Source organism: Passer domesticus, chromosome 4 (genome assembly GCF_036417665.1).
Source record: "Passer domesticus isolate bPasDom1 chromosome 4, bPasDom1.hap1, whole genome shotgun sequence".
NCBI classification, from domain to species: Eukaryota; Metazoa; Chordata; class Aves; order Passeriformes; family Passeridae; genus Passer; species Passer domesticus.
In genome coordinates this window covers 15,877,283-15,901,553 of record NC_087477.1, presented here as the reverse complement: position 1 = coordinate 15,901,553, position 24,271 = coordinate 15,877,283, and the positions used below count along the sequence as shown (strand labels likewise).

The following is a 24,271-nucleotide window of genomic DNA, read 5'->3' as shown; positions in this document are numbered from 1 at the left end:
GTAAGAAAGTGAAAGGAGTGGGAGATGATATGAGAGGAGCTCAGTGAAGGGCAGTTGCCAAGTTCCTCACTCTCGCCTTTGAAATAAGGAGGGGAGCATTGCCCAACAGGCAGATGATGGAACTGGTGGAGATGCCCTGTGAGGAAGGTGTAAGGAATTCATGTCTGTGGAAGCCAGGTGAGTGCTGAGGGCATAACTGGGAGATGCACAATAGACATTCCCAACAAAGGGAAGAGGCAGTGTCTCGTATTTCTGGGGAATGTCAGGGTGGCTGTCACTGCTGTCACCACTGTAACTCTCATCACCAGCAATCATTCCTGCCAGGTTATGGGCATTGCTGAATGTCTCCTTTGCTGCTCAGTGATGCTCAGCAGTCTCAGTTCTGGTCAAAATAATTTCAGTGGGAACTGTGAGGCATAAGATTAATGAGACTGATTTTCAGAGACACCTCTCCCCCGTGAGCACCGGGTGCAATCCCAGCAGAGCAGGGGTGGCTCTCCCTGGCTGTGCTTTCTCCCAGGACCTGAACAAGCCTCAGTGTTTGGCAGGAACGGGGCTCCAGTAAACTGTCTCCTTTCTCCTCTTACTGGAGTCCCAGCTGTCGAAAGAACTAAGCAGTGGGGTGAAATCATTGTTTAAAATTGCTGAGAATGAATCTCGATCACAAACCCAGAGCCACCATCGTGGCATTTGCATTCTCCTGAATGCGCTGAAGTTCCTGCTGTGCCCCAGAGCAGGTATTTGTGTGTCAGCCTTAGCAGGACGAAGTGTTGGAGATCTCTCAGTGGGCAGGAAATGGGCTGCCTTGGCTGCACCTGCTCCTGACAACTGGATCCATACCCAGGGATGATTTTCCAGTCACTGCGTGCGTCAGTCCCGGTCCTTAGGACAGGCTCCCAGCTCTGCCCTGGGACTGACCCGGGACACCAAAAGTTTGGAGCAGCCCCTGACTCTTGGCAGTGTGTGCAGGGGTGGAGGCTTCCCTGGGCCAGGGTAGGGAACCCTGCTTGTTCACAGGCGGGAATTCCCAGGCTGGAGCAGTTGGGAGCCGTGGCACCTTTAGTTCTCCTGATCAGCAAAAGGAAGGAGCCCAGAGGCTCTGCGTGACCCAAGAGCTCAGAGAGGCTCAGGGCAGGGCCGGCTGCTCTGTGCCTGTACCTGACAGGAGACTGTAGCTGGGTCAGGATTGCTCTGCCCAAGGAACCTGCTTGGATGGCTCCAGGATTAAGGAAGCCTTGGTCCTCCTGGCCCCTGCTCTGCAGCAGGACCACTGAAGAAGCCAGGAAGGACCAAACCTCAGCCCAAGGTAAAAGGACTAAAGAGGGGCATAGTCACCTTTGCTGCCTCAGGGCAGCGTTTGCCATAAACTGAAGCCATGAGGGTTTTCATAATTTTGGGAGCTGCTGGCTGTAGGGTGTTGGCAGCTCCAATGTCTGGGTTAATTCAGCTGCCTTCAGAGTTCAGAAAGGCAGAAGGAATGACTGCTTCAGGATTACTGGGTCTGTCTCATTTCTGGCAAAGGCTACTGACATTGTGGGGGTTTTTAAATCTTAATTTTGTTTATGAAAAACAATGCAGCAAAAAACATCTTTCTCCTACAGGTTTATCAGTTTTTTAGGTAATTGCATCTGATATTTCATCTTGTTTTTCTTTGCCCCTTCCATGAACAGGAGGCAAAACAGAATTCCTTTCTTTAGGGTTCTTTGGGAACACCCTCACCCATGAATACAACCAGCAGAGATAAATCCAAAAGTAAGCCTGGGGCTCACCTACCTTTTCAAGGATCAATGCCAAATTGATCATTGACAAGTGTCATTTGTTTCCTGCTCTTCTGTCATCAGCTTTCTTTATTTTTACATCCTGTGCCAGCAAAATTGAGTCTGTCCAGAAAATAAACGCAGTGCAGCACACTCCAGAAAAACTCCAGAGGAGGTGAAGTTAAGCAGAATGTGGGATACCGGTGGTTCAGTTCTGTAGAACTAAGATTAACAGGAGCAGCAGTTTGCCTGAGTGCTCTCTGTGCCACATCAGCTTTGCTGCAGGGAGGCACAAGGGGCTGGAAGTGCCCTTGGTGTCCCAGGTGTAAACCTGGGCACGTTCCCTAGCAAGCACCTTCAGGTCAGCTCTGATTTCTGCCAGGGTAGACACGTACAGTCAGCGTTTGTTTGGTGTCTGAAGCAGCTCCTCACAGTTCCTAGGAAATGTCTCTTCTTACTTAAAGCCAAAATGTTCTCACCTGGCCACTGGAAGCACAGAAAATGCCGTGACATCCGAGTGTGAGCAGTGTCCAAGCCCCATGTAGGGAATGTACGTGGCAGCTTTAGGATTGCACAGGCAAAGGGAGGAGAGGGTATTTGCATCTCAGGTGGAAGAGATCCTCAGGTGGCTCTTGGCTTGCTGCTGTCATCCCAGCACAGAGAGCTGATCTGAGCAGGTCTGATGCTGGCAGTGCCTCTGAGCAGCCACTGCATGCACACATTAAAATGTTCTCCCTTCAGGGCAGTCTGGCCCCTGACCAACCTTCCAATGGCCACGAGGATAAACTGCAATGCAATTGTGCTAAAAAAAATCAAAGGGTGAGAGTAAAACTCCTGGCTGCAGAATTCTTGATTTGTGCTCGCGGTCACCTGATGTTGCTGTCCCTGGCAGCAGTGACCTTCCTCTGCTCCCCCCTCTCGGGGCTTCATTCCCTTACCTCTTTGGTTGCCACACTGGCATTTAAATGCTGCCTTCTGCCTTTTAACTCCTTTTCCTTTTTCTCTCTTCATTTCTCTCTGTAAGGAGGTGTGCTGGAACAGAAGTTTCCATCACAGCAGCGCACCTGCTCCTGCAGACATAACTCAGTCTCACTCACCAACTCTCCCAGTGTGAGCAAGCACCCTCAGCTCCAAGGAGCTCTGGAGAATGAGCGCCTGCTCCCTTAGGAAGCACGGAGTGATCAGCCCCAGGGACAGGAAAGTACAGACAAATGCCATGGTCAGCCCTGAGCAGGAGGATTCAGAGCCAGTGGCCCAGAGCCTGCCACAATTACATCTGTAATTGCAGTGTAATCATGCAATAGTGCAAGGCTGGAGCTCAGAGAGTTCAGCCATTCCACCGAGGCTGGGGACGTTACTTAGGGGGGTTTGTGTCAGTCTGATGTGTCTGACAGGATCAAGAACTAAAAGGAAAATTTGACAGAAATGTTTTCAGATGGATTGCTCCAAAAACTGGTGCTGTTTCTAGGGGGACAAAAGATTGAACATTTTGCTGTTGAATTCCTCTCAGAAAGTACAGACCCGCTGGTTCAGCTATGGAAGGGGTGGATATGATGTACCAGGGAAAGAGACAAAACCAGAAAGGTAAAAAGGTCTGTGTCCCATCCTTCCCTGAACACGCTCCGAGGAAAAAGTTTCAGACAATGAAATAATGAAGAGCTGGTTCCTACCTCTGGAGTTCAGTCCCACATTTTGTCCAAGTGCTAGGTGGGCCGACTGGCAGTGCTGTGCAGTCCTCATCAGAGGAGACTCCCCCTTAGGAGCTGCCACACGTCAGGTGGCACCAGCCACAGCATCTGCAGAGGAAGGTCCAGCACAGAGCTGATCTGGAAAAGGAATCAGCCCTGAGCACAGGAGACAGGAGCTGCCTTCCCAGTCCTGCCGTGCGTGGGCTCCTGCCTCCATGGTAAATCCATGGCCTCGTGCTGCAGAGGACTGTGCACTGCTCAGTTTGGATGGGTGACACTGCAGACACTGGGTTAAAGGGGGTCATGTGCTTATCAATGTGTGGTACTGCATCTGCATCCCTGGAATGAAAGCACTGGCACATACATTCTGTTTTATGGGAGGGTAACTATATACTGAAGTGACACAAACATGTAAAAATTACACTGGTCACCAAAAAAAAAAAAAAAGAAGCACTGCCATTACTGTCAATGACACAGAACATGAGAATATGCACCTCACCTGTCACCATCTAAAGGTCAGAACATTTCCATCCTGGAAGTGCTTCCAAGATGGATCCTCTGAGGATTTAAAGAAGCATGCTGAAGCAAAATACAAACATATTTGGGGTGAGAGGGCAAAAGAAGGAACTGAGACAATTATTCAAGTTGAGCCTCATCTGGTGTCAGTTCTGGGTCTTGGATAGATCTGGTGAAGCCCCATTTCTGCTGCAATCCTCTTTCTGCACAGCCTGATGTGGTGTCTGTGCCTGGCTGGAAACTCTGCTCCTTCTGGGCTTTGAGTGAAACACTGCACGGTGAACAAGGCAGCAGAGACTCATCCCGAGACTCCTGAGTTATTGCTGTTCTGCTGGAAGCTGACATTCCACTGACAGCCAGCTCCTACCTGCTCCATACTCGCAGCTTTTCAGTTTCCCATCTTAGGGACACAGACCAGAGAAATGCTCTTTTTTTGTGTTCTTTGTTGGTTTGTAAAAACATCTCTCGGGATAGTTGATAACTTTGGGCTCTTGTATTGCAGGCACAGTTTTTCTCCTGGTATTGGCTCCTTCAAAGCCTGAAATATTAACGTTTTTTCCCTCACTTGCTAACTCAATGGAGGTCGCCTTATTGCTTCTCAATTAGATTGCATTTCTGCCACATTGGATAGAAAGGAATAAAAGGGACAGGAAACAGAAAGAGCCCCAAAACTGCCACTATTTGCCATTTTTGGCACTTGACGTTGCAAAGAAATCAATTCCTGTAGCTCCTATCATGGCAACACCTAAAATCTGAGGTTCATCTAAGCTCCACTGAATGAGAGTTAGAAACAGGGAGTTTAATGCAATTTTAGGATTGAGACATAGGCTGAAATTATATGAATCTGATTGCTCTGAAGTTCCCTGATGCATGAGCCTTGATTTTTCACATGACATGAAAAGCTGTAATTCATCTTTACTTCTTTATTTTGCCCTTCTGCCAATTAGGTAGTATGAGCTCCAAATCCCAGAGATGCAGCTTTTTGCCTTAATTTCAGGTCAACACAATTATGCTGCAGCCCTGACTGTTCAGTAGAGGTTACTGCATAAAATCAATGACTCCAGTGTGCAGGCAGAGTGAGATAAAGGGGAATCAAAGTGTTTCATTTACAACTTTTCCCCTTTTACAAATCATCTCGGAAGAATGCAAATCACCCTGCGCTGCAGCTCACTCGTCTCTCAGTTTCTGCCCCATTAAACAGTGCTGTGTCCCTTCAAGTCTCTTCCAGTTTCTTACACTTCTCACTCTTCCTTCCTTCCCCCTTTGTCTGTTGAGCACCGCCCTTCTTGCTCCATCATTCTCCCTGGCAGACTCCTGCCTGCAGCTCTGGCAGAGCGCTGCTTTTTGTTGTAGTTGCTGTGATCTGTTGTGGTGCCCAGAGTGTCAGCTTGTTTCTGACAAGACAGATCCGATCAAAGTGAAGATCTCTGCTCGCTGAATTCCTCATGTAAATGACTCAAACTCTGTCTGTGGAGGGACTGGGAGCCAGATCTTCCTCTCCTTCTTTCCTTCACTGTGCATGAAGGAATGTGGCTGCCTGACTCCCAGCGATGGGGAGAGAGGGACAGGTTTATACCAGAGCAAAGAAAAGTAAGGTGGGAGGAAGAGACTTTTCCTGTCCAGCCGTGGCTGGACCCTGTAGAGCACCCTTGCTATCAAAGCATTTCCATCTCCAATGAGTCTGAAAATATACAGCACACAAAGTGGCTGTGATTTACCTCTAAATGTGGCAAAATATTTTAAAGAAAGTGCAAAAACCTGTCTATGCTTTTATTGCATAGAAAAAAGCAGTGTGAACAGATAAAATGCTCAGGCACCAGATGAGAGCAGACAGCGCCAATAAAATGAGAAATAGAGAAGGTGTTTTACTGTGCTCTGTGGATGGTGAATGGTGTCTCTGAAATCTCTCTCCCCACCTCCCCTGCACAGGCTGGGTGCCAGGCAGCCCTGTCTGTAATCGCTGCCTCGTGCTTGCTGAGCAGCTGCAGACAGAGCAGCCGGGCAAGGGCCTCTAAGAGAGAGGCCCCTCCCAGGGCCAGTGAAGCCTGGACTGGGTCTCTAGCAGGGCTTTAACCACTTCAGAAGGAATCACAGCACATCAAGGCTGATCCCAGGACATGCAGCATGCCCTCCATAAAATCAGCCACGTGCCAGCCTCTTCCGAGTGCAGACAGATGAGTGGCACAGGAAAAGGTCCCAGGATGGTGCAGAGTAAGAGGTTTTCTGGGCCCGAGATGACCAGATCGTTTAGACTCAGCCCCTGTACAGCACATGGTCAGTGACCCCTGTGGCCCTGGAGTCCATCCAGGAACCTCAAGTTAAATGGATGCAACAAGGCACTGAGCCCTGCTCTGGAGTCCCTCAGAAATGGGCAATCAGACACTGCCTTTGGCATGGTGCTTTGGGGTAAAACGTCTATTGTTACCTCATGCTGAATCAATTCAGAATGTTTTGATGATCCTTTTGTCTGTCTTGAGACAGGGAAATACTGCAGGGAGCATGCAGGGATGACTTGGTGTGTTTAGGCCTTAGTGAAAAGGAAGAGCCCTGGGAACCAGGAATGCTGATTGTTAAGAGGAGCTCCAGGACTCACTGCAGAAGTGATTTGTCCCTCCCGAGATCAGTCTTCAGGTGGTGACACATCATCCTCGGGAAGACATCCTGCCCAAAGAGAGGGAAAAAGAAAAGGGATTTTTCTGAATGGCTGCTCTTAAGTTTTAAGAAAAGCATGATCATATAAAAGGAGTAATACCAAGAGAGTAGGGAATGTTCTGGGGGGAAAAAAACAAAGATTGTGCATTCCAGGCCAGATGCTGTCAGAATGGACTTGGCCACCAAGTTCAGCTGCAGCAGTTGAATCTGCTGGATAAAATCTACTGTGCAGAAAAAAATTCTTCACACAGACTTCTGACAGAGTTTGTGTTTTGCTAAGGAAAATCCCCAAACCTTGCCACATGAACTGCACATACATTATACACACATTTTGTAAACATATTGCAGGTCAACATGGAAGAGCAACAGCTTTGGAACCTGAAGTACCAAAAGAGAAAATTCACTTCTAGGTTGTGACAATGGATTTTCATATTGAGGAAGCACTTGCTTCCTAATAGGGGTTATATTAAAAATATTAATTTGGGGTACTTTTAAAATATTTATATTAACACACAATCATTTATTATCCTACACATTCATTACTGATGTCAAAAGACAGAAGAGATTGATGAAGAATTAGATTGGTCCAGCAGCATCCAGTGACTGCATTTCCAAGTCCCACTTGAAGATTATGGCTGTTGACAGTAATCCACCTGATTTGCTCTAGCGTGGAATTTTGGCCTCTGTGCAGCAGCACAGCCCTCGCAGGTGCAGGTTGGAGCCTGTTGTGCAGCAGCCCCTCAGGCGAGGTGAGCGCTTGCTGTGACACCAACTCGAGTTTGCTGCTGCCTCTGAGGCTCCAGCAGCACACGGGGAGCTGGGTTTGCCTGGGCAGCTCTTCTGGAACAGCGCTGTGCCAAAGGTGGGGGCTTACAGAGCTCTGGAGGGTACTTCCATGAGGCAGCAAAAAGAGAGGGCTTTACAGACCAAAGTGCCCAAAGGGGCTCCTTATTGTGGGGACCCAACACCACGTGACTGTGTTGGAGCTCCACAGAACGTGTTTGTCCCCAGCCCAGGGCTGAGCGCTCGTCCATCCTTTGGGCTCCTGCCAGGGATCGTTCCCTCTCCAAGAGCCAAGGCAGCAGATGGTGCACCAGTGACCCTGCAGTGACCCGCTGGCTGGGCAGGGCTGCAGCAGCCTGAGAGCAGCTGACCCCCCTGACACTGGCCAGGGCTGCAGCAAAGCACAGACACTGCCTCAGACAGAGAGCTCCTCCAAGGACAGGCCAGGAGCTTAACTCAGGCACTGTGCAACAGTGTGGGAACAAACAGCAATTCATTATTTATCACCCAGGAAGTATTTGTAGGGACAGACACTAACCTAACTCATATTTCACTGCTTTTTCCTTTTTCACCAGGAGTGAGGCAAATCTAAATCTGGTTTAGCTGCCAGATGTGAAGAGAAGCTCCGGAATGCTGGGTTTGTGCACGGGTTTACTCACAGACTGCAGGCTGTGCATTGGCTCTGAGCTCACTTCAGGGTTCTGCTCACTGGTTCCCTGCAAACATCCCAGCCTCTCACAGTGTCACTGCAGCAGTGAGAATGTCTCAGTCAATCAGTAAATCCAAGCTGAGAAATAAATATCCATACTCACCATTGCAGAAGGGGCTCAGGGCATTTTCTGATTGTCTGAGGAACCTAGAAACTCTTGGTGAATCTCCCGTTCCTGGCAGGGATCTCAGAAATGAGGACTCGCTCTTCACAAGTTATTGGCAGGTGCAAGGCTTTCCTTTGGCAGGTCTCTGAAATAAAGCAGAAGTCAGGTTTGGTGGGAAGCAGTTACTGTGATTTACAAAGCAATATATAATATTAAAGCAGAACATGAAACTCCTTCTGTTTGTTGAGCTGTCAGATGGAAACTCTGACTGAGCTCTGCTGAAACAGAAGATTTTGACCATTTTGTAACACCTTTAATGCTTCTAAAGGAGAACAAATCTTGAAACTACAGCTTAGATGTTCTACATCTAATATTCAGAAACATTTATATAAAAACTTGTAAAAATCAAAGATCCCTTAGTAACTACTGAAAGGATTTGGAATTTTTCATTAATTCTCCAATTAAAAAAAAGAAAAAACTCAGTCATGAATTCTATCCAGAAGGAATGTTTTTTGGTGTCTGTAAACAGCACTTCAGTGCGCAGCAGTGCTGAAAACAGTTTCCAGCAGTCTTGGAACATGATAGTCTTTTTTCCCTCAAATGTTAAACTAAACACATACTGAAGTATTTATAAGTATATACATGTGTGTGTGTGTGTGTGTGTGTACATATGTGCTGCTGTGCCAGATTTAAGAGGCATTTAGCAGCCAGACTCAGCACATTTTGTGACTGCACAGCTCCACTTAAAGCAGGAAATCTCATTTGACCTCACTCCTGTCTAACACAGTTATATCCTAATGGTGTCAAAATGAGAAGCAAAACTCGGACAAGTAGGAGAGGAAAACAAACAGAAACATTCTTTGAAACACTCCTGTGGATAAGGGCAGCAGCTCAGCTGCTTGACAGTTACCTTGCCATGGGAGACATTATGAGTGAGGGATTTGTTTGGGCTGTGTCTCACTTGGATCTGTAATTTAGAATAAAATTTCCAGCTGGGAAGGTAATTCCAGTGACCTGGGCTGGTAAGAGGATGGTTTAACATCAGCATCCAAATGCATGCCACAGACCAGGAGGACACATCACACCAATCCCAAAAGGGAAAATCTCCACTGGCAGGAAAAGGTGTTCTGTGCTATAAAAAAATTCCTTGTCCAATGGCTCCTGCTGAAAGGATGCCAGGAAAATTCAATACAGTGTAAACAGAACATGAACTGGGAATCCCTTACTGCAGGTTTGATTTACCTGGATGGGTTCCAGGGAAAAATAATAGCCCACAACACGGTGTATGGATACATCAGCCTGCTGCACTTGGCACGCTTTGCATGGAGTAATTAAACACTAACCCCTTGTACATGATGCAGCAGGAGTTTTGTACTGGACGAATTAAAGTGCAATTTCGCATACTTTTACAATCCTTGCTTTGCCAGTAGCTACAATCTGACAGCAGTCAGTCAAATGAAGGTGAGGAGAATTTGAGTCCTTGTTTGGTTTCCAAGGTGGGCCTTCTGCGTACAGAGCTGTCAGGAACTGGGCTGCTACTGCTTGGTAGTGAACTGATGTTACCAGGGCAAACAAAAAATATCCCCAAAACGAACTTTTCATATCTGTTTTTAGCACCTGCCACCTGGGGATGCTCAGCCTTGGTGGCTCGTGGTGATCAGACACAGAAAGTGCCTCCTCCCCTCCTCTGCTCTCTTGCACATCAGTGTAGCTGCACTGACTCTGTTATTTCTGAGCTGGACAGAGAGCAGTGAGGGAAGAGCCATTCCCTGGGAGTCCAATTCCAGTTCAGATGTGGGCTCGTGTCCAGCCACTTACCCACGTGAGCGGTGTGAGAGTCACGGATCCTCCAGCGGGAATCCAGGTGGAGCCACACCACCCAGCTGGGAACGTGCTGCCCTCCTGAGAGGACACAAAACAAACCTAAAGCCCCGGCAGCCTTGGAAAAGCATTCCCATCGTGACATCTTCTCCTAGAAACAATAAATCATAGCCTATCTTTTTGCAAATTGACCTGTGTGTTCCTGGCAGCAAATCAATAGGATACACATGAAAAATAACAATGCAATAACCACGCTGTGTATTATCCCAGGCCCCAGATGAAAGCCTGGGGAACGATCAATGTGATAAAGATTCAGCACTGCTACTCTCTTACAAAGGAATGGCAAAGTAACAGGCTGATTTCAGAAGGCAGCTGTAAAACACACAAAAATCCCAAACATAAAACACTTCCTTGTTGGTTTGTCTGTTTCCTCTCCCCCAGACTTCCATTAAATTGAACTGGAATTCAAGGGAGCAATTAATTTTTTTGTTGTTGTTTGGAGGAAAAGCAAGGAAGAGAGATAATCATCCCTTTATCCTTAGCCCAAGAAGCTCAAAGCCAAAAACTCACCTGTACACCACAGGAACTCGGGAAGGGGAGGTTTTCCCCCAGCACTTCCGTGCGCTTTGTTTATCTTTGATTGTAATATCAGTTTAATTGGCATGGCCACACAGCACAGAGACAGGCGTGCTTAGGGGGATGCCCACGTGTGGCACCTCCCTGCAGACTCACAGGGAATCATTTTTAGTGCCAGCTGCGGGGCTGGCCTGTGCACAGGGCAACAGAGTCAACCCTAAGGCCAAGAACTACGAGGTAACTGACTGAGCAATTAATTAATACCCAGCAGTGTTTATTTCTCCCTGTCAGTTTGCAGCCTGCTCTGTGGACAAGCAGCAAAGCAGAGACTTCCCGGGGTCACACAGTTCAGGGACAGGGGATGAAGGCTGGACTGAGGGAGAAGAGGCAAACCCACTGAGGACAGCAGCTCTGCAAACAGCCCTGCCCCTCCAGCCGCTGTTCCTGCCAGAACAAGCTGAGCAGCTGCCTCAGGCATTGGTCTCAGGATCTACCCACAGCCACCCTACTGGGCAAGATTTTATAAGTGAGAGCATGAAAAGATGATAGCAACTTGTGCCAGAATTCCCAGAACTATGTAAAATAACTTCCACAATCAATGCAACATGGCACATGGCAGCTACCCTTCAATCTCACTTACATTTTCAGTCTGGATTACCAAGCACAGGATGAAAATAAAATGCCTTTCCTGAAAGGCAGCCAAAAGCCAAGGTTTTCGAATTGCAGTTTGTGTTCAGAGCTTTGTCACAATTTCACATGATTAACAATTTCATACAAGTAAGTTCTTAGCATAGAAATTTCCACAATTGCTTCAAGGTGCTTTTAAAGTAATTTATCTCCATATGGGTGCGTCCCTCTAAGAGCTTTAAGACTTACCTCAATATCAATCCACAGTTTGTGGTTACAAGGACAGAACAGAGATCATCACGTAGCTTCAGCCCCAAGACAGGACATCCCCTGTGGGGTGATGGGACAGTCCCCTCCTGATCCCACAAAACCATGAGCACTGAAGCTACTGTGGCCTTCCAAGGAAAGGGTGGAAGTCTCACTGGATGTGATGACTTCCAGTTCCTGTGACACATCAGCCAAGGGAGATGTTGGAAAGTGCTGCTGGAGAGCTCTCTCTGTCAGGGTATGGGCCCACCTTAGTTCTGGGCATTTTTTAGCAAACTCTGCTTGCATGGAGTTTTTTACCCTTCACAGTGTCTGTCTCTCTCTGTCTCTTAAACAGCATTTGTCACAAATCAGAACCATCTCAGAACTGAAAAATGTCACTTTGGGGATTATCTAAAAAAAACAATCCAAATTCTTCATAGAAATAAGACAAAGTTTTTCAGACAGCTGCAGTTCCCACCTGTTTGCAGCATTTAGGGAAAGAAACTCAGAGGCTTTTTTCCCAGATGTGCCAAAGTGATTTCTGCATTATTCAGTCCTTCTGTTCTCCCTTAGCACGCTGTCACTGTCAAACCTGAAGGGATAAGTGTAAGGAGATGCTTCTTCTGAGCCCACAGAGCAGTCCCTTTTCCATGCAGGCTGGAAAAGCGAGCCCTTGGCACTGTCAGGAATTCACTGAGACACCTGGGGAGCAGCAGCAACAGCTTGTTCCCATGCCCTGCTGGGCAGCAGGGCACCCATCCCAGAGCCAGAAGCAGCCTCTGCTGAGCCTGTGCCAGCCCCTGCTGTCCCTCAGTGCCCCATTCCTGCAGGGAAATCTGCCCCCAGTGCCTCTGGAAGAAGCCTTGGCTTGGAGGAATCCCCTTGCACTGCTTTGGGCAGAAATCCATGGCTGGAGCTTGGCCTGTGGCAGCAAAGGGATCAGTGCCTGAGCTGAACCCAGGGTGAGGCTCGTGCTGCAAACATGGGAAGGGAACAGGGATTGGTGTCCCTTCCCTTCCTCCCGCTGTCAGCCTCTCCTGGCACAGACTCAGATGCAGCACTGCTGGTTCCTGCCCCTGAACTGGAATAGTGAAAGAAGAAAGGCTGCGGGCCAGATAAGGAAAAGTCTTCCAGTGGTAGTGACTCGGTTTCCATTTTAAAAAGGCAGGAAAAGATATCCTACGAATACTCTTTTCTACAGCCAGGGCTGCTTATTACCTTGAATGCTAAATCAAAGCTATATATTTTCAAAGACCAAAAACCAACTCTCTGCCATAAAGCTAAACAGAATTCTGCTTTCTGTTTGCAAGTAGGCTGGTAAATCACACAAACTATTTTTTACTGGTTTTTAGCTGCTGTCCCTTGTTTCGTATGACTCATGGGCCCCAAGAGCAGCCTCAGCTCAATGAAGCAGGCAGTCAAACACTACACAGCCCTCACTGATAAGAAACAATTAATTTTGCAATTTCCTACAGGATTTCTAATTATCAGAGCCTGATTTCTACAGCTGAGTTATCCCAGCCCTCAGGTATCCCATTTCAGTAGCCATAATGCTTTAATTCAAGCAGATCAGCTTCTTAATCTTGATTTTTTTGTGCTCAGGTGTTTCTATTAAAAGCCTACTTAGTCATAATGTGAAGCAAAACAGGGATAATTCAAATCAAACATCTAAACCCAAGAAAAGTCAGAGGGGAGGGGAGAAAAAGACACCTCAAAGCCAACAAGGAGTGAAGTATTCAGCATCACTCCTCAGCCTTGCTGATTTTAGGAGAGGACACAAAAATACAAGGGTAAAAATATACCACATGTAAGCAAACAGCTGCCTACTCTGGTTAAACACTGTGGAAGGAAACATTTCCTTGCTTCACAGTGTGCCTTCCTTTCCACTGATAAAGTCTGGAGCTCTGGAAAGACCACATGGAGATCTGCTGGTCCAAAGTGCTTTAAACGCAGAACCTGCACTACTGTCCTAAAAATAATGGTTCTTGCCAGTAACCATTCAACCTTTTGTGTAAGAAAAATGGGAATATGTTAGTTGGGTCTTCAGACCCCTGCCCTTAGAAAGGAACATTCATCCCTTGAGCACAGAACTGACAATTCACCTGTGGAATGTTTTCCCGAGGTAGGAAGGGACCATCCTGGGCTGCAGCCGTCAGTCTCCGAGTGCTGCCCAGATCAGGAGTGTCACCCACCACAGGAGAAGTGATGGATCTGTGGAGAGCTGGGAGCTCCAAGGTGAGCCACAAGCAGCCAGCTCCATGTGGAATGCCACTCGCCAGCCTCACCCTTCTGAGGGAGCTGAAAAAAGTCCATGGTTAGATTAAGAAAATGGAAAAGGGAAAGGCAAGGGAAAATATTTTCTGAGAACATCTTATATTCTGTCCTCAAACCCAGGTGAAACAAAAGTGCTGTGTAAAAATCACAGTGTGAGATGAAGCCCCAGAGAAAGAGCTGAAGGCTGTGCCTCCCTTCCTTCAATTTATTGCCAGAGTTATTCAGAATGCAGACACTTAATCCCTAATGTAAACCTGCAGGCAACATTATTTATCTTTAGGAAGACCTGAAGGCTAATGCAATTCAAACTGGGATTTTTGTCTTTTCATTGTGAGGGGTGGGAAGGAAGGATGGGTTAAATTGCTTTCTGCAGATATCAATACAGAGTTTAAGGAGGTGGAGGGGCTGGGATTCCCTGGAATGACTCAAGTGCACATTTGCTGTCTTTAATGAAAGGAAGCTCAGAGTTTACAATGGAAAACTACAGAAATACGATCCCTTCCTGCTGGTCTGTGGCATTTGGCCTTGTTTATGTGAGGCACCTACAGCAGGCATTTCTTTACAGCAGGATAGGAAGCAACAGCTGAAAGAGCCAGGTGTATGTGTGCAACAGTAGAGGGCTTTCCTGCCTGAGGGTGATTTAATGCCACAAACAAATGTTCATGGCCATAATGAAAATGACTCTGCATTCCTTCATAGTTATCACATTAGATAGTTTTCATCCTTCTTAAGAAAAAACTATTAAGAAGAATGAAACTGGCCTCCAAAGCATTTCATCACTGCTTTCAGGAAAATGGATCAAGGGCTGGTTCTCGTTATTTATCCAACCTGAGAAGAATACATTTTAATGAGGCTGTTTTAAGCTTTACTCCCTGTCCTCCTTCTGTCTGACTTCTGCCATTCCATCTCACGGCATTTCTGTGCTGAGGTCACAGCTGCCTTAGCAATAATAAAATATGTTATGCATGTAGGCCTGAAACACACGCGATCCTCCCTTAGAACAAGTTTAAATTTTAAACTTGTTTAAATTTTAAACTTGTCAGAATGCATGATCTGAGTAGCTGGAACAGCTTTTTCAATCATCTTTTCATAGCAAAATGAAATTAAAAACACCCATCAGGAACAATTCCAGCTCCAACCAGTTTGCTTCTGATCACAAAGCCTGACACTGTGTGACTGGTGCTGGCACCCTGAGCTCCCAGGGCGAGCAGCCTCCAAAGCCACGAGTCCCCCGGCCTCTGCCAGGGCTTCATCCACATCCCAGAGGGACACAGGGCTGCTCCCAGGCACACGGGACCCTGGGATGGCAGCTGAGTGAGCACAAGGACACCTGCAGCCCACAGCCCCTTCAGCCCAGGCACCTGCTCCTCCAGCTGCTTCTGAGGCTACACCTGAATTCTCCTTTTCACCTTCCTAAAATGCAGCCTGTCCTAGAGGTAAAGAGAGGAAAGGGTTGGGCTCAGGTTCACACCCTCCACTTGCAGTGCCTGCTGCACCCAGGCCTTGATACCAGTGCTCTTTGCCTCTGCTCATTGTGCAGAGTCCTGCCAGCACCATTTCCCATGCCACTCACTTCTTCTCTTTTCCCTTTGCCAGCTCCAGCTTCTCCACTGCATCAGGTCCAAGTTATTTGTCCTCACTTCAAAGGTGCATTACAATTCACTCCCCACTCATCACCTCTCACATAGGATCCAGGCAAGGACCCGGCACCCCTGCAGCACCCTGGGACAGCAGCCGACCATTTCTTTCCTGTGCTTTGGCTCTCCTCGTGCCCTTGGCACAGGGGAATGGACAGACAGCCCTGGAGCCAGGGCTGAGGCAGGAAACCCCTTGGAGGGGACACAGTCTCCTGTCACAGGCCCGAGAAGTGATCTGCACACAGTGCCTGCAGCCCTTCCGAGCTGAATAATGGAAGGAAAAAATACCAGGGAAATGGAGAAGAGTGGATATGCAATACAGAAATATCTCCTGATTTCTGCACAAAATGTTACCCCAGTGATGCTGTGCACTGATGAATGAGAGAAGTAGGGCAGACCAGGAGGTTTTTTCCAAACCTTTGGCAGCCATCCATTGTCCAGAGCTCAGAATGACACGCCTGGTGCAGCCCCTGAGGCCGGGGCTTTCTGAGCCACCACACAAAAGATGAATCCTCAACCAGCAGGCACAGGGGACAAGGTGAGGAGCCCAGCACATCATGCCTAAGATATAAATGGATCCATCTGTCAGCAGTCACTTTACAGTGAATTGCTCCCAGTTATGCCAGGAACAGCTTTTAATGAAACATGGATTTAAAGGACTACAGAGAGGAGGAAAATGTGCAAAGGAAATTCCTGATATAATGGAAATTGAAAAGAGCTCTGGATTCTGCTGCTGTAATTGCAAAGAGAACGGAGGGTTTTGATAGAGGTGACAGTGGAACAGCTTTTGGGGTATGATTTGGCTGGGACAGCAATCTGCTCATCAAATGTCCAGGTGTCCCCAGAGGCCATTTCCAAGGTGCATGTTCAGATGAGAAGTAGCAGTGTTATGTGACAATCTTCTGGTGGCTGCACAGAAATGTTCATGACACTGCCTTCCTGCCACAGAAGGGACCAGCCACGTGTCAGATGGTGGGGAGGGTGCCAGTGAAAACTGGAGTTGAGGCATTCTGAACTTAAATCCCTCACACAGCCACACTCAGCCTTTTCTCTTATGACAGGAAGTCAACGAACCCATTATCAAGTGGCAGGCAAATATTTCCCCCCCAGTTTTTTCTGGATTTTGGTGTGAGAGAGGCATGGATTGCACAGGTGGCCCCAGAGCTGCAGCACACAGACCTGAGGGAGTGTGACACATTTCTCTGGGCAATCTCTTGGAGCTCTCCCCACAACCTGGCTGCTGGAACCTGCTTGTTTGGCAGGCACAGTGCTGTAGCCCCAGAGAGGGGGTTTAATAATCCCGAATTTAAAGTTATTGGAAATACCACTGCTTTCAAAATGCATAAATATTGAATTACTGCAGCTCTTTGAGATGGGCTGAATTACCAGTAGTGTTTCATTGACTGATTTATGCTGGAAATCCACATTTAAAAATTATATTCACCAACAAACTCGGCTTAGTTGTGGCACAGAAGTCATTGCTGGTACTCGGGAAATGTTTTCTGCTTTGGCTTTTGTTCCTGGGCATGCTGCACACCAAACAACGAATTTCCCACATCAAACAGTTCCCTGAAACATCTGCTGCCAGAAAGTTTGTCTGGAACTTGCAGTGATGGATGAATTTTTGACAGGTAATTGTAATTCAGATCAGATGCATACAGATTTAGTGCTGAGAAGCTCCCAGTTTATTAAGATCACCACTGATTTATTCAAGCACCCCCCTCTCTTTTCACCACTATTCAGAAATGAATCACTTGGCTGTGGTGCTCAGGGCTCATCCAGCTGCTCAAAACATGAGATGCATCAGCTCAGCCCAGCTTCATCTACCTCTCAGCACTTCTGAGGGACCCATCACCACAGCACCCAGGCACCACCAAACCTGACCTCTGCAATTAGTGTACACCAAAGAAATCTACAATTTGGACCAGGTACATGCTTTAAACTCCTCAGGCTTACTAAAGCAAATTGTCAGCGCTATTCACCACACCTGTGAAAATTGTTTCTATGACACAGAAATATAATCCCAGTACAGCTCTTTTGGGCTGTGCCAGCTTTAGACAGAGGAAACGTGCATTGACCTCCTTAGGTTCCAGACAGAAAGGACTGATCACACATCTGATTTTAAACCCAGGTTGATTTATGTTACTGGCACATGGCACTTCCACCAGTCCTCAGTGCAGTAAGCAAAGATTCGCGGTAGGTACTGTACTCAGCTCTGGCTGTTCCCAGACAGATTTCTATCAAACCTTTTGGAAGTTAGACATTCACTTTCTTTGCAACTCACTCTGTTCCCATAAAGGATTAGTTATGCATGGACAGCAGCCATATGACCTCCAGCTAATTTTCTTCCAACTCTCCCAGACTAAACAGAGCTAGGGAAGTGTGGGACATGCTTGGAAAAGAGCCATAGAAAGTTGAGGTGAAATGAGCACGGCAAATGCAGGCACTTAAAGCACTTCTACTGGATTTAACCCAGAAGTGGCATTGGAGTTCTTTCAGAATGGCCACTGAAGGGACTCAAGGAGAAGAATGGCAGAAGGTAACAGATGACATCATGCCTCGAAAATAACCTAAAAACCCACACCTGCCAGCACCTGCTCTGAGACCCCGGCATTCTCTCCTGCTGTGGGCACAAGCAGACATCCAAAGCCGAGTGGGGCAGAGCAATGGTGCTCCTCTGAGTCCTGTTCCACCTGCCAGTTACTTCCAGCCCACAGGGACTTTCTCAGCCAGGTGCAATCCTGTGCATTTCCTGTCAAAGGTAAGCACTGTTAGGCTCATGTGGATACAAGTGTCTGCTCCAATTTGTTTGCCATTTAAAGGCTATTTGGGATGCTGCTCTTGCCTTAAGCCATTGAGTGTTTCTTTTATTATTCCATGTGCCAGTAAGTGCAATAACTTACAGCTGGAACCTGCAGGCATGTCTCCTTTGGAGCAGGTAGCATGGCCCCTTGCTGAAACAACAATCAGACTTGTTTTAACAGTGACTCTCAAACTGGTTCAGCTCTTGGCCAGAGGCAGCAGTGGCACCAACGCTCTTTGTGCACGGGCACCAGTGAATGACAGAAACATTAATGCCCACAGAAAATCCACCCCACTCCTGCCACCACAGAGGTCTGGGTGCTGCCTTTCCCATCCTGCCCACCTCCCTCTTGCTGTCCCACACCGTGGACTGAAGTGGCTGGCATCACTCCATGCCAGCACCCATTCCCGGGCTGACTGTGACTCTCCCAGGCTCTGTGTCCCAGGAGCTGGTGTGGCTCTTGGAGCCCCGTGGGTCTGATTCCCTGTAGCTGCCCCACGTGCCTGTGCCAGCCCAGCCAGGTGAACACAGCTTTGCCAGCTGTGATCACTCCTTACTCTCCTACACTGAGTAGGAGAGGAGAGGAGAGGAAGGAGTCACATTTCCACCAATGTTCATCCTCTCTTTAATTACATGGGCTGCTGCAAAGGAATCTTTCTTCAGCCAGAATTTCCCAGGTATGAAGGCTCATCTAGCCTTTAATGATTTTAGATAGATGATGTGGATTCTCTCTCTCTCTTGCTCATAAATAGTGGTTGAAATCTTTAGTAAGCCAATATTTTAAGGAAAGAGGGTCCACAGTGTCTCTGACAAGGCTGATTATAGAACATCAGAATGAGGATACACCTCTATTAAAAAAGTTTTGTAAGGAGTGAAGATTTATAGTGGTGTTCTGCTGATTCATGAAGAGTAGATATGGAAATGCATCTCTGGCAGCCACTCAGTGATGAAATATGCAGCACATAATGCATTTGTCTGCAAGACAAATACGCGTGTTGGCTGATTAAAAAAGATATACAAACTTCTGAAAAGAAACAAGAGGAAATTATTCTCAGGAACAAACCAGCTAATTGTAAAACCAACAGAGAACAAAATGCATCTGTTGAGCAACTACAATTTTTGCTAAACAGGAAACTTTCAATATAAATTTCTAATGTACTTCATATGCAACTGACCAGTATCTAATGACCAGTATAAACTCTGAGTACTTGAAATGCACCACTCTGCTGCTTCTAGGGCACTCTTAGGGTCTGTGTAGCACAGCAGGCACAGACAGGTGGGACAGGGGTTTTTTGATGAATTTTTTTAAAGTTATCGTCAGAATCTGCCAATCTAAGAAGCAAATTTCTCCAGCAAAAAGCAGTTCAGCTTCAAGCATTCAACAAGTGATAAATGAAGCTTTTCAAAACCAGAGGTGTCTACATGTGTTGATAAGACAGTGTGTGAATGCTGATAAATGTCATCTGCCTGAGAATGCCAGATTTCAGCTTGTCCTCACATGGAAATTATTTGCATTTGTACAGATGTGCTGATGTTACATGCCTTTTGGAGAAGAAAATAGAAATGCTAAAAAACCGCTTCTCCCTATTTATGTTCAAAATAAATGACACAGTTGCTCTGTCAGGTTCAGAAACTTGAAGCATTTGACGCTGTTTGAGAAAAAAATATCAGGATAAAAATCATCAAGCTTGTAATCTAAAATTTCTGAAGTCCTTTTGCAAAAATAAGACCAAATTGTGTGAGGGGTTCAGGCACAAACTCCTGAGAGATGAGGGCTTTGAAATCTACAGATTTCCCTGAGACTTGGTGGTTCCAAACATATTCTCCCAAGTTTCAGCTCTGCTAAAAGGAGAGATAGTAGATCTAGATATGTCTTTTAATTCAAAAAGGAAGATGGGATGATACTTCAGAACTGACAATATTTTGGATTTTTTCCCTGGTTCTGCTGGGTTTAATGGAATGCACAATGTTCAAAGGATATTCTGCTTTTCATATATCTTTTTTGCAGTTTCTCTTCTATCCCTTAAGAAAAAGAAAGGAGAAGATAAATGGCAAGAGTGAGGGAGCGTTTGTTGCTTTGTGGTGCACAAAAGAGAGGGGGAAAAGAAGCGTAATGTGGAACACACTGAAAATAGTTGTTACAAATTTCTGTGAAGTAGAAGCAACTAATTTTAACAACTGCAGTATAAAACACTCTGTGTTGTTCTCTCTGCTCATCCATACCTCTTTTATCTTGTTAGGATGGGATATAAAAATGGGTGCTAACCAAAACTACAGAGCAGCAAAGCTGCTGCGTTACATTGCATTCACTTTGCAGGGAAGAGCTCTGAGCTAATTGCAGCCTTCCAGGAAAATTCCCAGTGCAGAGCTGGTAGCAGAGCCTGTCCTCCAGGGCAGGGGGATCAGTGGGTACTGAGCACAAGGAGTACAAGATGGGATGTTTGCTATTCCTCACCTCTTAGGCTGCAGGGGACAATGCTCAGCTTGGAGCCAGCCTGGGAAGCCATGTGAGGACCATTCCTGCAGTGGGGCCGATCAATCCCAGGTCAGTCCCAGGTTCTCCCAAGAGCAGCACCAAATCCATGCTCTGAATATCCATGGTCATGGGACCAGGCACTGTTCTTTCAGCACAGGCAGCCATGAACATGAACTTAGGCATTATTCTGACCTTTCTCATCTTCTGACATCACATTCTCCCCCTTCACTTGCTCGGGAAGCTGTTGCCTGACCCCCCTCAGCCATGGGCCAGGGTCACCCTTCGAGCTGCACTGCCCTTGGCAGCTTCCCCTTAATTTGATCCCGTGGCCATGTTGTAAAGTTCACATCCAACAATCCTGTTTTCATCTAAAACCATGGCAGAGTCCTCCTGCACAGTTGTTCACCCATGACTTCATTCGAGGCCGGGACTCACCTCTCCTGGCTCTTAGGCATGAAGGATCCTTAGGATCAAATCCCCTGGGCAGCGTTTCAGTGACAGCTGCTGCACTGAGGAGGGCAGGACAGGGGAGAGGAAAGGGCAGGGCAGGGGAGCACAGAGCAGAACCAAACCCCTCAGGGCGTGATGGTTTCTGCAGCTTCTAAGAGAGGTCACAGGAGCAGGGTGCAAATACACAAAGCCCAGAATTTCTCTCAGACTGAGAATTTGCTGTTCACCCAGTAATTCTTCTTCAGCTTCTTCGTAGGGGGGATTAGAGGCTGGGACTTCCTAACTGCACAAAACTATCTTTGTTATTCAAAATATTTTAGGTCCTTCATTTAATAAAGTTTTGCTGTCTTAGTTCATCTACTCTGAGAACGCTCCATCTGTTCCATATCCCTTGTTGGCATCCTCTGGATTATATGAAAATTCAGCAGCAGCATTTCCCTGTGTCACACTTAGGGCCTCCTTTTAATAAAAACATCAAAGCTGTGCCAAAATCCTACAGAAACCTGGAATAAGATTTCAGTGGCACGCTTCATTTTTTGCTGCCGTGGGCCCTTGAGTCCTGCCATGCTCCTGGAACCATCCACAAGCAGTGCCCAGGATGGACAGCCTTGCTCAGTACCTGCATCCTTGTCTCTTCTTCTTCAGCCTGGCAACGATGGGATGGAATTACCCAGCCTAATTATTATCCTGCAGGATATCCTACAGGAATCCCATCAGATAAAGAAATTGTTTTAACACCATAAAACATGAACACAGCCCAAAATATCTGCGCCCGGGGCAGAGGCACAAAGCCAGCTGTGCATACACAGACTCAGAGGGGTTTGGTTACTCTGCTCTGCTGAGGAATAAACACATTTTCAGTTGCATGAGCTGAAAGAGGGAATTGAGGGAAGGAGATGTTGATGCCATAGCCAATCCGGATCAAAGCTGAACTCATCATTTGCATGATTCTCCTTACACATAGAATAAGAACAATTCAAAGAATGAAATACCAAGCTGTGAGGCACTGGGAGAAGGTGGTGTATGAAGGTTTCTGTGTAATTCCAAATATTCCTTGTAATCAGAGTACAGTAAGTAGTTGATTGAAAACAACAGCTAAAACCCCTCTAACCTTTGTTATTTACAGCAGAGCTAAGCCTAAGGGATCTGGTGTGCAGGTGAGAGATCAGCTCTAACCTGTTCTACTTCTCTTCCAGAGCTGACAATGTCCAGAACACAGCTCTACAAATTAATGGGACTGATCCTGTGCAGGGTTCTGCCATTAAACTGCACATTAATATAATAAAAATATACTGCACCTTTGATAAAACACAGCGTGCTTTTTATGTAACCACTTTTATGTGTAATACCAGAATTATTTGGAGAACAGTAAAAATTATTTCAAAGCTGTAGGCTGAGAACAAATCCATCTGATGTCACTCTTTTAGAAGGTGTCCTTCTGTCAGGTATGGTTAATGCTGGAATTTTGAGCAGAATAGTTCACAGTGCTCTGATGGCTACCCAGAAAGGACTAGAAAATGGAGGTTCAGTGAAATATTTGACCAGGCAGAACAAAAATAGCCAAAAGTATCACATGTAACACCCCCAACCCCAATGACAAATCCAGTCTGGAGTTAAACTGTAAAATCATAGGAAGATGCAAAGGAACTCAGAGACTTAATCACAGGCAGCTAAAAGCCATCAGCCTCAGAGACAGAATCAAACCCAGTAACGTGCCTTTACCACCTCACCAGTGGACTTTGCCATCAAGTCCGACATGGGAAAGATTTAAGAACAGGTTTAAGTTGAACAATTTGTACCACAAGGAAGAAAACTTAACCAAGGTTAGGTTTATATCCATAATTTATCCATAATTCTGTTTTAAATATCACTTCCCTTACAACTCTTACTTTACTGTGAAGTGCATTTTTCCAAGTAGAAATAAGAAATTAAACAGATATTCGTACTGAGAAGATGGTTTGGCATCTATTGAGAAATCTGGGCTATAATTTACAGAAAACAGGTCACCTAAGAAAAACTCATTGCAAAAGTAACAGGATTGGGAAGGACCAGGACAGGTTATTCCCACAAGGAAGTGATCCATTACTGATTCTAATGATGTTAAAAAAATCAATAGTTTTCTTATTTTTGCCTTTCCTAGGCTGACAGACTGATAACACTTTTCTGTGTCTCCAGTCCCCAGCTGATGCTGAGGGAGTGTCCCTGTTTCCCTTGGAACTGGTTCCCACTTGCCATGGGACAGCTCAGTGCTCTCACCATTGCATTTTCTCTGTGCTTGCTCTCATCCTACACCTGACAGGAGCAAACACCTGCCCCGTTATCCATAACCACATCCTGCCAGCATTCCTCACTGCCACAGCCAAAAGCCTTTCCAAACTTTCATTAGAAAGCGTCAGCAACTGTGGAAAAACCAAGGACTCTGCTACAACTGATACTCATTTCCTCCAGCATTTCAGGCCACTGGTGGGGATGGAGGTGTTTCAGGACATTGCCTGTGTTTCACTGTGGGAAGGAGTGAAACAGGTGACCATTAGATGCTGTTTGTAGCAGGGACAAATAGAACCAAAGAAGTTAATATGGTTTGATGTGAAATCTAATAAAGAAACCTCAAAAGACAACAAAGCCCAGGTAAATTTACTGCAATTGGAAAGGTTAGAAATATTTAAAAAATTATCTAAAAGGCTAATAGAATCAAATGATGTCATTTTAGGTGCCTCTCACAGCTTGTCCTTTAAAACTCAGCAGCATCATAGATTTGGAAGGTCAGGATGAAGAAAAAAGGCCAAGTGTGAACCATCTCCTGCTTGTTTCCCATCTCAGTGCTCTCTGTTTTCTCGGCAGTGACCTGGTGAGAGACATCAGCCTGAAAAGTGACCTCCAACTTCAGAGTCAGGATTGCACTGGCACAGAATCACAGCTTGGGATTTCAGCTTGCAGTTACACCCAAGAATGAAGCTTTACAGTCATGGAAAACAAGAAGGAAAAGAGCACAAGGTCATGACTAGAAAATGAGCACTTCTTTCTCACTATAAGCTTGTTCACCAGGCAAGTATTTCTCCTCTAGTAAAAATTAATACCTGCTAAATGTGCAGGGAGTACAGTTACACATCATATATTACAAATAATGCACCACCCCTACTCAGTAGT

The 24,271-nt window shown here is 46.3% G+C and overlaps 2 long non-coding RNA genes across 7 annotated transcripts in view; one reads left to right on the top strand and one right to left on the bottom strand.

Moving 5' to 3' along the window:
* LOC135298591 (uncharacterized) overlaps nt 1–24,271 on the bottom strand; it is a 93,766-nt gene that overhangs the window by 4,259 nt on the left and 65,236 nt on the right. Inside the window, exons 19-22 of the long non-coding RNA XR_010360602.1 lie at nt 13,587–13,782; nt 10,030–10,113; nt 8,209–8,356; nt 1,774–6,622 (exon numbers count right to left, since the gene is read on the bottom strand). This is a non-coding gene — a long non-coding RNA (uncharacterized LOC135298591). The remainder of the gene's footprint in view (nt 1–1,773; nt 6,623–8,208; nt 8,357–10,029; nt 10,114–13,586; nt 13,783–24,271) is intronic.
* The window catches only part of LOC135298592 (uncharacterized), a 115,745-nt gene that overhangs the window by 77,000 nt on the left and 14,474 nt on the right, over nt 1–24,271 (top strand). For all 6 annotated transcript variants that reach the window (XR_010360603.1, XR_010360608.1, XR_010360607.1 and 3 more), the window contains one exon: nt 23,966–24,169. This is a non-coding gene — a long non-coding RNA (uncharacterized LOC135298592). The remainder of the gene's footprint in view (nt 1–23,965; nt 24,170–24,271) is intronic.